This window comes from Pteropus alecto, unplaced genomic scaffold (genome assembly GCF_000325575.1).
Source record: "Pteropus alecto unplaced genomic scaffold, ASM32557v1 scaffold25, whole genome shotgun sequence".
Lineage (NCBI taxonomy): Eukaryota > Metazoa > Chordata > Mammalia > Chiroptera > Pteropodidae > Pteropus > Pteropus alecto.
Genome location: NW_006441955.1, coordinates 13,952,711 through 13,967,382, shown reverse-complemented (window position 1 = coordinate 13,967,382; position 14,672 = coordinate 13,952,711).

The following is a 14,672-nucleotide window of genomic DNA, read 5'->3' as shown; positions in this document are numbered from 1 at the left end:
GTGGGCAATATATACTCATTTAACAGATGAAAACACTAAGGCTCAATGAGATTAGGAATGAGCCTAAAGCCATAGAGTGAAAAGGCCAGGATCTGAACCCAATCTTTCTGATTCTGCAGTCTTTCCACTAAATAAACTGACTGAATTTCAAATATTCTTGTGCATTCAGAAATAAGTTTGAGAAACCAGAGGCAAGAGACAAATAGAAGAGGAGCTTCCTTTCATTGCTGTGAAGCACGATAAAGAACTGTTTCATGGGTGAGCCATCCTAGTCTAATGTCAGGTCTTGGTAGCTCATTTGATTAGATTTAAGAGATGCAAAAGTACAGAATCCCTTTCAAGCAATGATCTGGAAGAAATGGTATGCCCACATCCACAAACACAGAGTTTAACTAATAGCAATTGCTATTCAAAGTTTGTAATTTGGTCATTTCCTCGTGCAATATATTTCTTATTCATTGTCTTATCAGAGAGAAAAATAATTTTGCATGCAGTTACTTTTGTGAGAATGCTCTTCCACTATCAATCTGTCAAGACTATTGTGGTTTTCCGACCTGCTGGAAACAGTTTGAGCTGATTCCCAGGTGTCGATATCTGCATCTGAAATGTAGTTCTAACTGCATACAGCCTTTAAGCAGCATTGGTATTTGTGGCTGCAGGCATGGGAACTTTTCACAACAATGCAAGACCATGCTTTGGATTTGATAAAAGGCCTCTCTTATGTGAAAAGGGAGGGTTCTTCCTCCTCCCAGAGCTGTCAAACAGCAGCATCTCAGGAGGCCTTCCTAGTCAACTGCAGTGAACAGGAACGACCAATGCTACTGTGCACATGATGGATGGGGCGGCCTGTTCGCTCATGTGTGTCACCTAGCGAATGGGCTATTTGATCTCTGGCTGATAAGAGAATGTTGTTAATAGCTGCTTTGCTCAGAGAAGGTGTATACCTTCCCCACATGGAATGTGGTCATCCATTTTCAGTCAGGGATGACCAAGGTATTTGGGGAAATTTGTTGCAACTGGTGGAACTGCTTGGGAGAGAGAAGCAACCCGACTGGTTCTGTTTTGCTGTTCTTCCCTTAAATCGACAGTAAAGGTCCCACACTGTGACATCATTCACTAGACTGCCTCCGCCTTCTGCAGGCCTTACCCCTAAGCCTTCTCGCTGCCCTCATTTTCTCCTGACCTGCTGCCTCGAGGTCCCCAGCAATGAAGTATATCCTTAGCACGTGGGAGAAATTTATTTAGCAATCTTGGAGTGGAAAAGTCTTTTCAAAGCTTGACACAAAATCTAAAAGCCATAAAAAGAAAGATGATAAATTTGATTACACTAAAAATATTCTACGAGGGAAAAAAAAAATAATATCAAAAGACAAGTGAGAAACTGGCAAAAAAATTATTGCAATTCAAAAAGCAATGGGCTAGCTGCTACTTACTATATAGTAAGCAAAAGCTCCTAAAAATAAGCAAAAAAAAAAAAAAAAAAAAAATCCAAGAATACAATAAGTGAGCTAAAGATCAAATAATTTACAGATAAGGAAATATATGTAGTTCTTAAATACACAAAAACATGCTAAGCTTACTGTTAATATAAGAAATATAAATTAAAATGTTAATGAAGTGCATTTTCCTCAATCAGATTAGATAATTTAAAAAGAGCTTGATAACTCACTACATTGAGAGGGATATAAGGAAACAGGGACCCTTATATTGGAAGGAGTATAAATTGGTAAAACTTGGCAATATCTATGAAAATTTTAAATGCAAATACCCTGTGAACAGCAATTCTACTTGTAGAAATTTATCTTACAGATGTCCTCAAATATGTATGGAATGATATTTATATAATATTTTTAATGCGGTATTGTTTATAACAGAAAAAGATTGGAAACAACCTACTTGTCTAGCAAGAAGGAGATTAGTTATATAAATTAGGACCTATCTAAAATTTATAATGGAACACAATGCAACTGGTAAAAAGAATAAAGAAGCCCTGTATGTACAGATTTGGGAAAAAAATCACCAAAATATATCCTTAAGATTAAAAAAAAGTACTGCTTGTGTATATAGAAAAATATCATTTGTGTAAAAAAAATGCTTTAAAGTTCTTATATTTGTGGGCATATATATGTTATATATAATGTATATATGCATACATATACCGTACACGCACATTCTATGTATTGTCATATGTTGCTTAACGACAGGGGCATGTTCTAAGAAATGCCTCGTTGGACGATTTCGTTATTGTGGGAACATCATGAGCATACTTACGCAAACCTAGATGATCTGATTTGCTACATAGCTAGGCTATATGGCATAGCCTACTGCTCCTAGGCTGCAAACCTATAAAAGATGTATGAGGCTGCTGCCAGTATAACGTGGCATACCGTGTTACAGCAAATCTCTTTTTTTTTAATAAGTAGAAAAGGTTCACTCTAAAATAATAATAAAAAGCATAGCATAGTAAATACATAAACCAGTAAACACATAAGCCAGTAACATACTCATTGATTATCATTAACAAGTATTATGTACTATGCATAATTATATGATCTATAGTTTTATGACTGGCAGCACAGTAGGTTTGTTTACACCAATGTCACAATAAACATGTTGGTAATGCATTGTGCTATGACATTAGAAGGTCACTAGGCAATAGGAATTTTTAGCTCCATTATAATCTTATGGAACCACCATCGTATATGTGGTCTGTCATTGACCAAACATTGTTATATGACACATGACTATATACATACACATTCTTTTATATATATATATATGTAAAAGAATATATATATAAAAGAATGTGTGTGTATATATATACATACACACACACATGTATGTATATACAAAAATTGAGAAGTGTCTACATTTGAGGAGAGAAACAGAGAGGAGACTTTTTTTTATTACATATTCTTTTCTACCATGTGCAAAGTGGAATTTTTTTTTTTAAGAGTATTCATGATTCCTCTTTTATACAATAAGTGTTTCTCTCGAAGTATGCTCAGCATGTTATGGGACCCCAGAGGAACAGCATCTCAAAAATGGGTGGGAGAGTAATAGAAATGATTATCAAAGTTTGCCAAGGGATGCTGACCCTTGAGTTGAATCTTCAAGGACGTGTGGACATTAACTAGGCTGACAAAAGGCTCTTCTGTCCCAGGGAGGAGAGCAAATTTTGAGAACTACATATTGCTGCACATTCGTTTTTGCTTTTTTGGAGCACTCATCTTTATATCCTACAGTACCAGGCACTTATTAGGTAGGTGATATTTGCTGAATCTCACTGATTGGCAGGCAGAAGAGGACATAGGTCAAAAGATGCAAGACCTGCCCTAATGGCTCACACATTAATAAGGGGTAGCAGTGATGGCAGTGAGCAGAAAGAAGAAGCAATGTGGAGGGAGGAGGAGGACTTCAGCAAATACAACACTAACTAGCAGAACAATCATACTAGTAACACTTCAAATATCAGTGATAGTTTGCAAAGCACATTTATACATGTTTTCACAAACATTTATTGGAAGTATTATAATCTCCATTTCAGTTGTGGCAAAACCAAGGATTGGAGAGTGATGTGCTAAAAGTCACTGCTAAAAATGGGCCAATTAAGATTTGAACCCATGGTTCTGTCCCCTACTCTACAGTGGCCTCTATTTTAACCATAAGTAATTAAATCTTTTTACTAGGATGTATATATATATTCCATCTCTTTAAACACAAATACCCTGAGCGGAAGTCTGCATGACATAATTAACCTATTCCAGGAATGTTTGTTCCATTCACTGGCATTTAATGTTATCTAGTACTTATTTACATTATAAACTCTGTTTGACATTTATAAGGGTTGTGCTTTTTTAAAAGTTCGCAAAACCAAAAAAGTATCCAAAGAAATTCTCCCCAAAAGTTACAATGCTAAGATATAAGGTCAGGAAATTTTAGTCACACTGGACAAACATCGCTATTTACATTCTCCTTTTCTATTGTCACATCATGTTCTCTACACTGAAATGTGAAATGTGAGAGGTAGAGTTAGTCAGGCAATAAAGGTGACACAGAAGAGAGAAGGTCATTACATTTCATGACAACCATGTTGATGATGGTAGACTGGCTTCTCTAACACGCTTAGAGGTTAACAGTTACTAATAATCCCTCTCAGGGTGTTCCTTCTTTGTGCAAAGACACTCATAGACTTTCCTTTCTTCACCTCAAAGAAGCTCAAAAGCATTAACTCCTGGTGTCTGTAAACTTCCCCACTTAGCAAATCTCAACAGGTATGGCAACTAAATCAGAATGAAATCTGCTGCATGGATAGATAAACGAACCACAGCCCAAATCGGACATGGGAGACAATGGTGACCAGAGGGGTGAAGAGCTGCCTCTTTCTGCCACTCATTGATTGTCTAGTTTTTCATACTGCGAGGTGCAGAATGCCTGTGCTGGGATGCTCATCATTGGGTATAGACGGCATCATTCCAAATGCATACATGGCAAACGGGCAAGCTAGGAAGTGACCCCATTGCCTTGACTTTGTAAAATAAGACCTTATTTTGCAGCATGTCAGCAATCTGGCAACCCCAAATATTTGAAAAATGGCTGTGAACTGTAGATAAATATTTTTCAATGTTCTGAGTGGTTTAATTGGAAGTTCCAAAACCCATGCCGTAAAACTCATGTATGTCAATTGGAAATGAATCTACCAGTTCTCTACTACAGACAGGGTGTTTAGTTTACACGTGGTTTTGACTGGCCTTTCAACTAACTATAATAGTGCCTTATGTCAGGAGGATTCTGGGGTCTCTATTAAAATGCCAAGAAAGTGAGTTATTCCCCCTTCCCCTTCAGTTTTTTGTTTTGTTTTGTATTGTTTTTAGAGAAAGGAAGAGAATCTGGCTTTTACCTTTTTATTTTATGTAAACATATGGCATGGGCTTGGAATGAGGATACATGAGGAACTAAGTTTTCAAACACACAGCTGAGTTGCTGGGAGAGAGTTCCATCCAAATATTTTATCCTCAACAAAAAGTAAAACTTTCCTTCTCTGGAAAATAGGTTTTAGAATTTTGTTTTTAAGGGTAAAATGGTTCATAATAAAATCAAAAAGTCTTCCCGGATGACAAAGAGCTCATAAAGAAAAGACATTTAGATGAGTGAGGCCTGTGAATCAGTAACACGTGGAATACTTTCAACTACTTCCAAACTTGCAAAAATGGCACCGGGATTGCCAAGGCACTCCATTCAACCTTCTAAGGGCAGATTTGGAAACTGGCAGTTTAGCCTGGCGTTGGAGAGTCAATGTATTACACAGGGTGAGGTGTGGCGAAGCAAGCCCTCCCTGGACCTTTATGTCTGAAGATCCAAGTTCAAAGTGCTCCTTGGAGTTTCAGCCAAAATATCCTCCTTCCCCAGCATTCTCTTCCTGGGCAAATCTTCAGGTTCACTTCAACAATGAAAAAGGCATATCTCAACGAAGCCTGTTGACTATGTCAGAAGATACAGCTCCAGATTTACGAGCGCCACTCAATTTTATTTCAAAAGTAGAGCCCTTGTGACCTCTGATTACTGGTGGGACCATGAGAAAGATATATAGAAGCAGAGACTATCTGCTCCCTCTTAAAGAACTGATAGCTAAGAGAGAAAAAACAAATGAAGAAAATTTAAAATGATGCAAGACTGATCCTAAACTGAAGAAAAGCAAGTGTTGTAGACATCAAGTATTCTGAGCAATGAGGAAGAAACATTGGGGCAGAATGAGAGGCTGCTTGGTCTGTTGAACTCATTCACCAACATCCACACATCCATTCTTCCATATAGACATCACTGTTAGGGAGTAAAACCAAAAGAATGGGGAGTGATAATGAAATTTCCAGTCTCTCTATTCTACCAGACAAACTGCAATCCAGAATTGCTTGAGACACTTGATGAGAGATCTAGAAACCATATCACTTAAGAAACAGTTAAAGAACCCATAATGTTTGGCTAAAGCAAGAGAAGACTAGTGAATGACTAATGGCTGTTTTCAAATATCAGAGTGGTGATATGTGGAAGGAAGATATGATATATTCTGTGAAGTTATAAACAGCAGAGTCAGAACTGATGAATTGAAGGCAATTGTTAGACCAGTTACAGAAGTTACACCAAAGCAGGTTTTAACTGAAAATAAAGAAGATAATCTAACAATCAGAGTGGTTCCAAAATAAAATAGATTAAGCGATGACCACCAAAACACTAAAAGCAAATATTCAGTGAAAGTCTACTATTTTCAGACACTTAACTAGTTTTTACATGAGCTGTCTTATTTCATTCTCATAATTTTATTATAATTATCATCTTCTCCTTTATTATTCACATTCTACAAAAAATTAAATGGAGGCACGGAGAGATTAAATAATTTGTCCAACCCATGCAACCAGTATGTGGCTGAGCCAGGTTTCAAAGCCGAAGTCCATGCTCTTACAATTGTATCATACTACTTAAAAAGGCATTTAAAGGAAAGTAAAATAACAAATATAGGTGAGGACGTAGAAAATTTAGAATGCTTGTGCATTGCTACTGGGAATGTAAAAAGGTACAGCCATGGTGGAAAATGCTATGGCATTTCCTCAAAAAATTAAACATAGAATTAGCATATGATCCAGAAATTCTACTTCCAAGAATATACCCCAAAGAATTAAAAGCAGGGAATTAAATACATATTTGTACATATACGATGTTTATAGAGGTATTATTTATAACAGCCAAAAGATAGAAGCAACCCAGGTGCCCATTTTCAGATGAATGGACAAACAAAATATGGTATATATACACAATGGAATATTATTAAGCCTTAAAAAGAAAGAAAATTGCCACATGCCACAACAAGGACAAACTGTGAATATATGATACTAACTAAAATAAGCCAATCACAAAAGAACAAATACAATATGATTCCAATTATACGAGGTACCTAGAGTAGTCAAATTCATGAAGACAGAAAGTTAGAATGGTGGTTGCCAGAGGCTGAGGGGGAGAAAGGAATGAGGCATTATTGTTGAATGTGTACAAAGTTTTAGTTTGGAAAGATGAGAAAGTTCTGGAGATCAGTGGTGATGATGGTGACAGAACAGTGTGACTGAACTTAATGCCATTGATCTATACACATAAAGATGATTACAATGGTTAATTTTATGTCATGTATATTTAACCACAATATCTTTTAAAAAGGGGTGAACCGTTTATGGCTAGAAGTGTTCAAGTAAAGACTAGATGTCCCTACGTCAGAGATGCTGAGAAAAGAATTATTATTCCAGGAAGGGGTTGGATTAAATGAACTCTGTGATCGCCTCCAACTCTAAAATTCTATGACAAGATAAGCACTTCATAAATTATGGAAGTAAAAAATTGTTTTATTTTTCCATAAAAATACGGACTACCTTTTATCCTGGAGCTTCCCAGCCTGGACCCTGAGACAGCTGGGTCCTGGAATTGATTTACAATCAGATTCTCTCATTGTTTGTAAAGTATATTACCAGAAAACCATTTCCAGCTCCATTTTAATGAGGAACAATTTGTTATTTTTTTTGGAAACCCCTGACTTCCATTGTTACAGAAAAGATACAAGAAAAGAAAACCTAGGTCTTGCAGTTCAAGAATTAATGAAGGCCTGAAACAATTACGCCTTAAATATACAGAGGTCTCTTTAATGTAAATAGACTGTATTTCACAGCAAATCTTCTTAGAACAAGGGATCCATTTCAGCGTGACAGAGTGGGCGATGTAGCAGGGCTATAGTCTGTACTCAATTTGCGATTTTACTTCCGTTGACGTTGACTAATGTACAAATAGCCTGGCTTAAAGGATCTGGGAAACACTAGGTCACAGTGTGAAATATATGCTAATATAGCACAATTTATATAAAAACAGAGGAATGTAAATAGCTAACCGGAGCCAGAGGTAGTTGCTCCAGCCAAGTGGGGACTGAGGAACATTGATAATGGAAAGAGAATGTTCTGGTTAAAACCTCCAGGCACACTACCCTCAGGTTTTCTTCCAGTGTAAATGCAATAATAAAATAAAACTAAATTTCTGCTCCTATCTGAAAGTATGCATGTGTGTCTGCGTTACTTATCAGGATATGACATGTTAAATAATGTAGATTAAAAGTCAGTGTGCTACAAAGTTTCCGCAGTGGAGAAACTAAAAGAATAATGGGGATAAGCTGACTGCCCACCTGCCCACGTACCTTAAAAATAAAAAAAAGGCAAAGTGTGCTAAATTGGCAAGTGGCATGACAAAGTGGAATAAACATCATTGAGAACAATTGCTATTTATTTAGTGTTTATGGGCATAAGAATTGCATACTCGTTATCTCATTTAATCCTCACTCTGTGGGTTAAGAACCAGTACAACCTGAGATACAATTCAGTGATTAATAAATTCCACCGAAGCCATTCCACAGGAAGACATGGCTGACTCTTATATTAGCCTATTCCCAGACTCAGGTAACCTCTTGTACCTGCTACAGGTTCTGATTGCTTGGCTCTGTGTAACAGCTTGAAGAGGAAAAAAGAACAAAAATGGGGGGAGGCGGGGAAGCCATTGGTGGATTCTGGATAATTGAGGCAGAAAACCCAGAATTTAAGGTCTAAGGGTGAAGTTGAAAATTACATGTAATTTATTTGGTTTGGTTCTTTGCTGCTGTCCAACCCACCCACCATATGGCCACACTTTTCTAAGAACCTCCTCGTTAGAACCTTCACTGGTTCTATTGCACATGAGATAAAATTTAAAGCCTTCAGCAGAGTAAGCAAAGTCCTTTATAATCTTGTCTCCCATTATTCCAGCCATGCAAAATTACAGCTCAGCATTCCGAACACACTCTGCCCTTTCAGTCCCTGATTCTTTATACCAGGACTCCCATTTCCATCCCTCTGCCCATGCATTCTTAAGTATTCAAATTAGGGCAGGGATCATATCTATTTTATTCACTACTGCAATCTCAGTGCAAGGAATATAGTTGGTGCTGAATAAATGTTTACTAAATGTAGGAATGAGGGAGATACAGAGTGGTATAAATGAAATAAAGGAGAGAGGTAGAGAGGAAGCAAATATTCTCTGCTTGTCTTTCATCCTTCCAAGTAGACTTCATATCCTCCTCTGAGCTATTCAGAACCTTTATACACCACTTTATTCTGTTTTTCAATTTTATCTATTTCTATATTTTTTCCTACCTAGATGCTCAGCATCCCAAGGGCAGAGACTATGTCTGTCTAGACAGCCAATGTTTAGTTCAGTGCCTGGCAGTAAGTAAGAAAAGACTGAATAAATTTTTGGAAGTTCTTATAAGTCCCACTTTAAGGAACCATTTATGTAGCAGTAACTTGGAGGTCCCAGTCAACATTTGGATTGGGTGTCTGTAACTCAAGTTTGATAGACTAAGTAAACAAATATCTAGCAAAACATGGTCCAAGTAAGAACTCCTTCTGTTTTGGTGAGCCAACCTAGATTTATGCACCGAAGTTCTCACTCCTTAGAAAAACTAAAAAGGTCTTCACTCAGAAGCTGTTTATATACACTTTTCAGTTGCTTAGTTATCAGATTTCCCAGTCCAGAGTTGACTAGACACAACAAATTGAGAGCAGGAAAGGAGATGGAGGTAGATAACTAGAAAGTACTCTGAGGAAAAAGAGAGGAGACCCAAGGGCTGAAAAAACACCTTAACAGCTTGGGGCAATTAGTCTAGAGTTCAACAGACGGTGGGTATGTACTCTACGGCAGCACCATCCAATAACTCACAATGATGACCATGCATTATTATGAAAAGGTAGCTCTCTTTAGGAAGACAGGTATGTGGGCAATCCATTAAGGAAGACTTCCATTAAACAGCAAACTATTTGGCATTTAATGGGGAATGCTTCAGTTAGTTGGAAAATTCACTTAGGTAGAACAGTTAATCAGCCAACAATGTCAGATATAAGATGTGTTCCTATAGAAAACAAAGAGACTTCCTATTGTGTAGCTGTCCATTTCCAGCTATCCAACACATGGAAAAGGACCAAAAGAAACATCAGCATAAAAATACACTTTAAGTCTGGGTCCAAAATGCAATTCCAGGAGAGGTTGCATTTCCATGAATCTCTCAACCAACTTACGAAGTTTGCATGAACCCTAAATGGCCCTCTGCACAGGAACTGTTTCATGCACAGAGAGTCAACACGAAGTCAACAGAAGCAGCTAGCTCCAACACCCTAATGACATTTAGAGGACTAGTATCCAATGCAGAATTAGCCAGGAACAATTCTCTGTCTGAGCCACAGAGCTATCACTATGCACTTAATTTAATTCTATTCCATGTGGCACCCTTTCAAGGATAGACAAACAGCAAGTTTTAAATGTGACTGGCTTGGGGGCAGAGAATAGGGCAAATACTTAGAAGGGGAGGGGACAGCAGTATACAGGCCCTAGAGCCCTAGAGTTATCTCTAATTTACCAGATGCCTTCCTCCCATTCCCACTCCCATTATAGGCTTCCCTGAGTTTGAAGTTCCCAGGGCAACCTGGGGACCCCTTTGGAGAAAATATTTCCACTACCGCCCCCTTCTCCTATCATTCAGCTACATTCATTCCACCTTATTTAGAGCTTATTTTGTCCCAGGAATTAAGCCAGGCGATTCCACAAAAATGATCTCATTTCTGTAACAAATTTGGGAATGGCATGTTTCAACTTGATCTTTGAACTATAGGGCACATAGAAAGAGAATTTATTAATAAATAGACCAAGACCTGTTTAGAAAAGAATATCTGTGGCTTGCTAAGAAAAAAGGAAAGAACTAAAGTTTAGTAATCACCTACTGTGAGCTACACAGGGTAGGGGGCTTTGCAATCCTTTGTATCTTATTTGATCTTTACAATAACCTGGCAAGGAAGCATTATATAGTAGATGACGTAAACTCTGGCTCTGAGAAATTACTTTGCTCAAAATCATGCAGCTAGTTGATGACAGAGCCAGAATGCAGATCTGGATCTGTTGGACCTTAAAGGCCGAACTTACTCCAATCTACCATAATATTGAAGAATCAGAACATTTTTCTTTTGGACAATGGGGAGCAAAATGAAGTTTTAAAGTGGTGGTCTGTTATACTATCATCCTAAATCAACCCAGTTGGAAATCTTGATGGATTGCTGAGTACCAGCCCCACACTCCTATCCTATTGAATATTTCTAAGACCTTACAATCTGGTTCAAAGCAGCTTCAAGAATAGCCCTAAGTGGAGAGTATAATCACAGATCAAATTCAGAACCCTGAAAAGGTGTGGAAAGATCTGCCTCAACTTTTTCAGCCATTGCTTCTAGAGAGGTCTTCCTTCCCCTTGTTGCCCATTTCTCAGCAGTGTGGGCAGAGCTTGGGACACTGGACAGTTCTCCTAATTGCCGATATCAATCAGTTAGATCCAGAGGCAGAAGACTTGCTACAAGCTGCCAGGCTTTGGTAGTTTGGGTAAGCAGCAAAGAATAAAGAACTTTTAGAAAACAATTCAGGTTCTCATACGGTATCCTCCGGACCTCAGTTTTCCGTATGTGTAAAATGGAGGCGGCAGGGGGTGATAAAATCTCTTGCTGATGTTTGTTATGATGATTAAAGCAATAATATATAGAAAGTATGGAGCTTAATACCTGGCACATTGGAGTCTCTCAATTATTACAGCTGAATATCTTAAGTATCTTTAATGTTCCCTTCATTTTTGTTCATATTTTATGTGCTTAATAAATCATAATAGCATGAAGTAACTTATATTGCGTGCTTATTATGCATTGGGTACTGTTCCAATTACTTATTTAATCACCACAACAGCCTTACAAGGTAGGTACTATTATTATTACCATTTTACCAGTAAGAACACTAAGACATAACCTAACTGTTCTTTGATAGATGATTGGATAAAGAAGATGTGGTGCAGATAAACAATAGAGTACTACTCAGCCATAAGAAAAGATGAAGTATTGCCATTTGTGACAACATGGATGGATCCTAAGATGCTAAGCAAAATATGGAAAAGGAAAAAGAATGATATGATTTCACTCATATGTGGGATATGAAAGCAACAAACAAAACAAACAAACTCAGAAACACAGACACCAGAAGAGTGATCATCAGAAGGAAAGAGGTGTTGGGGAGGATGAAGAGAATAAAGGGGGTGATGGAGGGAGAGTAGACTTTGGGTGATGAGCACACAACGCAGTATACAAATGATGTATTATAGAATTGTACACTTGAAGCATATAATGTTATTAACCAATGTCACCCCAATAAATACAATTAAAATAGATAGATAGATAGATAGATAGATAGATAGATAGATAGATAGATAGATAGATAGATAGATAGATGATAGATAGATAGATAGATAAATGAATGAATAAATAAATATTTTAAAAAGAACAGTAAGACAGAGATGAAATAATCTGCCCAGGCTATATGTCTAGTTAACCAGAAAGTCTGGTTAGATAGCCAACAAGCTTCATACTATGCCACTGGTGGTAATTCTGTTATTATTTTGTATTCTTATTATAGCTCCCTTTAGTTGCAATGGGATTCAGATACAAATCCTTGAAAGCAGCTCCTTAGGAACAGTCTAATTTATCAAAAGCATATATTTTAAACTTCCAGAGTCTGTGAAAGAACATTTAATTCTCTGACACTCAAAGCAGTCTCTTCAGTTTAACTTCCTGGTTATTTAAAGATTTCTTGAGCTTGCTCCAAGTTTATTGAGCCTACCCAGAAAACAAAACCTTCCTAATGGCTTTGGTTTTGTGGACTTCGTAAACATTCTTCAAATGATAAAAGGATCACATGTGGTGTTATCTTATTGAATAATGGTCTGGTGTGTCTTCCTCTAAATGAAATGTTTGAGCAGTGTTTCTGTAGGCCAGTGATACATTAGAATAATACCATATATTTATATAGTGCTTTGCAATTTTCAAAGTGCTTTCCCAATTACTGTCTCATTTGATCCTCACCACAGGCTTACAAAGCAAGCAGGGAAACTGTTATTACCATCCTCATTTTATAGGCAATGTGGTCAAGCAAAAAGTATCCCGGGCTTTGAAGAAAAACAGAATACAGTTCTGTTCCCTGATCCTCAATATTCTAGCTGTGTAACCTTGAACTAGTTTCCTAACCTTTCTAAGTTTCAGTTTCGTCATCTACCAAATGGAGATGATAACTTACAAGGTTATGCAGAGGATCAAATGAGATTGCCTACGTAAAGCAATTTTGAACAGTGCCTGTCACTGATTATTTTTATTATTATTATCATGATCATGATGATGATCATGATGATGATCATGATGTATTTAACTATTTTTACTTTTGGTATTATTTGCTACTAGGACAAAACATTATTTAAAAGAGAAAACCAAAAGAGAGGTAGCAAGAGCAAATACTGAAAACAATTTGGGCAAAATGGGCTTTAATTCCCTTTCAGGCACTGGTTGCCAAGGAAGAAAATGTGTGATTCCAACTGGGCGGACCGCTCGTGAAGAGCACCAGAGTAAGGAAAATGAATTTGGACTGGCTTTGACAGCCCAAGAACCCCCACTTCTGTGCCAGAGACCTCTGCTCTCAAGGAACAAACCTGAAGCCCAACCCCAAAGAGAAAACCCTGCCTTTAAGACAAGCATCGATCCCAGTCTCAGGTAAGTTTTACTTAGCCCTATCTTGGCTTCAGCCTTCTTCAGGCTTCCAGCCCCACTCCAGGCCCCAGGATAGACTAGACTGCTGCAGCTGAGGCAGAACCTCTGTGAGGAAGGTGCAGAGGCAGGGGAGGCTGTGGGACCTGAGTCATCTTCTGACTCCATTCTGGCCTCAGCCAGCAGCTTAATCTGTTTGACTTTGGTCTCCCCATCAGTAAAAAAGTTGTCACGAGGATGAAATGAGACCATGCACATCAGCCTTCAGCATTGTGCCTCCCATACAGCACATGAATAAACAATCATGGTAGATTTTATAATTACTGTCACTATCGTTGTTATTAATTACACTGAACTGATTCAGATTTCTCTGACCTGGTAGCATAAGCGATCCAGACAAGTATGTAGATTTTCTTCTAATAATTCCAAGAATCAAAAGCCTTGTCTGTCATTCCCATAATTGCCCTCTTTTGAAAATCTTTCCTGAAAAGCTCTCCCGGCGGGTGGGGGTCAAGGGGATTGTTTGTGGGCAGACAGTACTCTGGCCCCAGACACAAGCATCCTTTGAGGGGTGAGTGCTCCTTGGCCCCCTTATACAGATTCCCAGAGTGGCTAAGGCCATGCTTACCTCCTTCCCTTCCAGAGCCAGGCAGCTGAGGCCATCCATTCCTTCTGGAAAACCTGAACCCCATTTCTAAGCTTAACATAAACCAAATGAGATGCCTGTTGACAGATGGAAAAGGGCAGGAGTGAAAGTGACCTTGAAGATAAGAGCAGAGGTCTGGATCTGCTCAGGCACAACCTGACAACTACCTTACCTCCCAAATGATGCCATTTACAGAAGCTTTGGCTAATGATAGGTATAAGGCCAATTGTGGTATTTTTCTAAAGTAAGTCCTCAAACTCCAAAAATGGGATGTTAGTATTTGGAAAAGTTGTTCACCAGTCACCAGGAAGGAACACAAAAATGAACATCAGTGATATGAATTCACGCAGGTCGTAAAT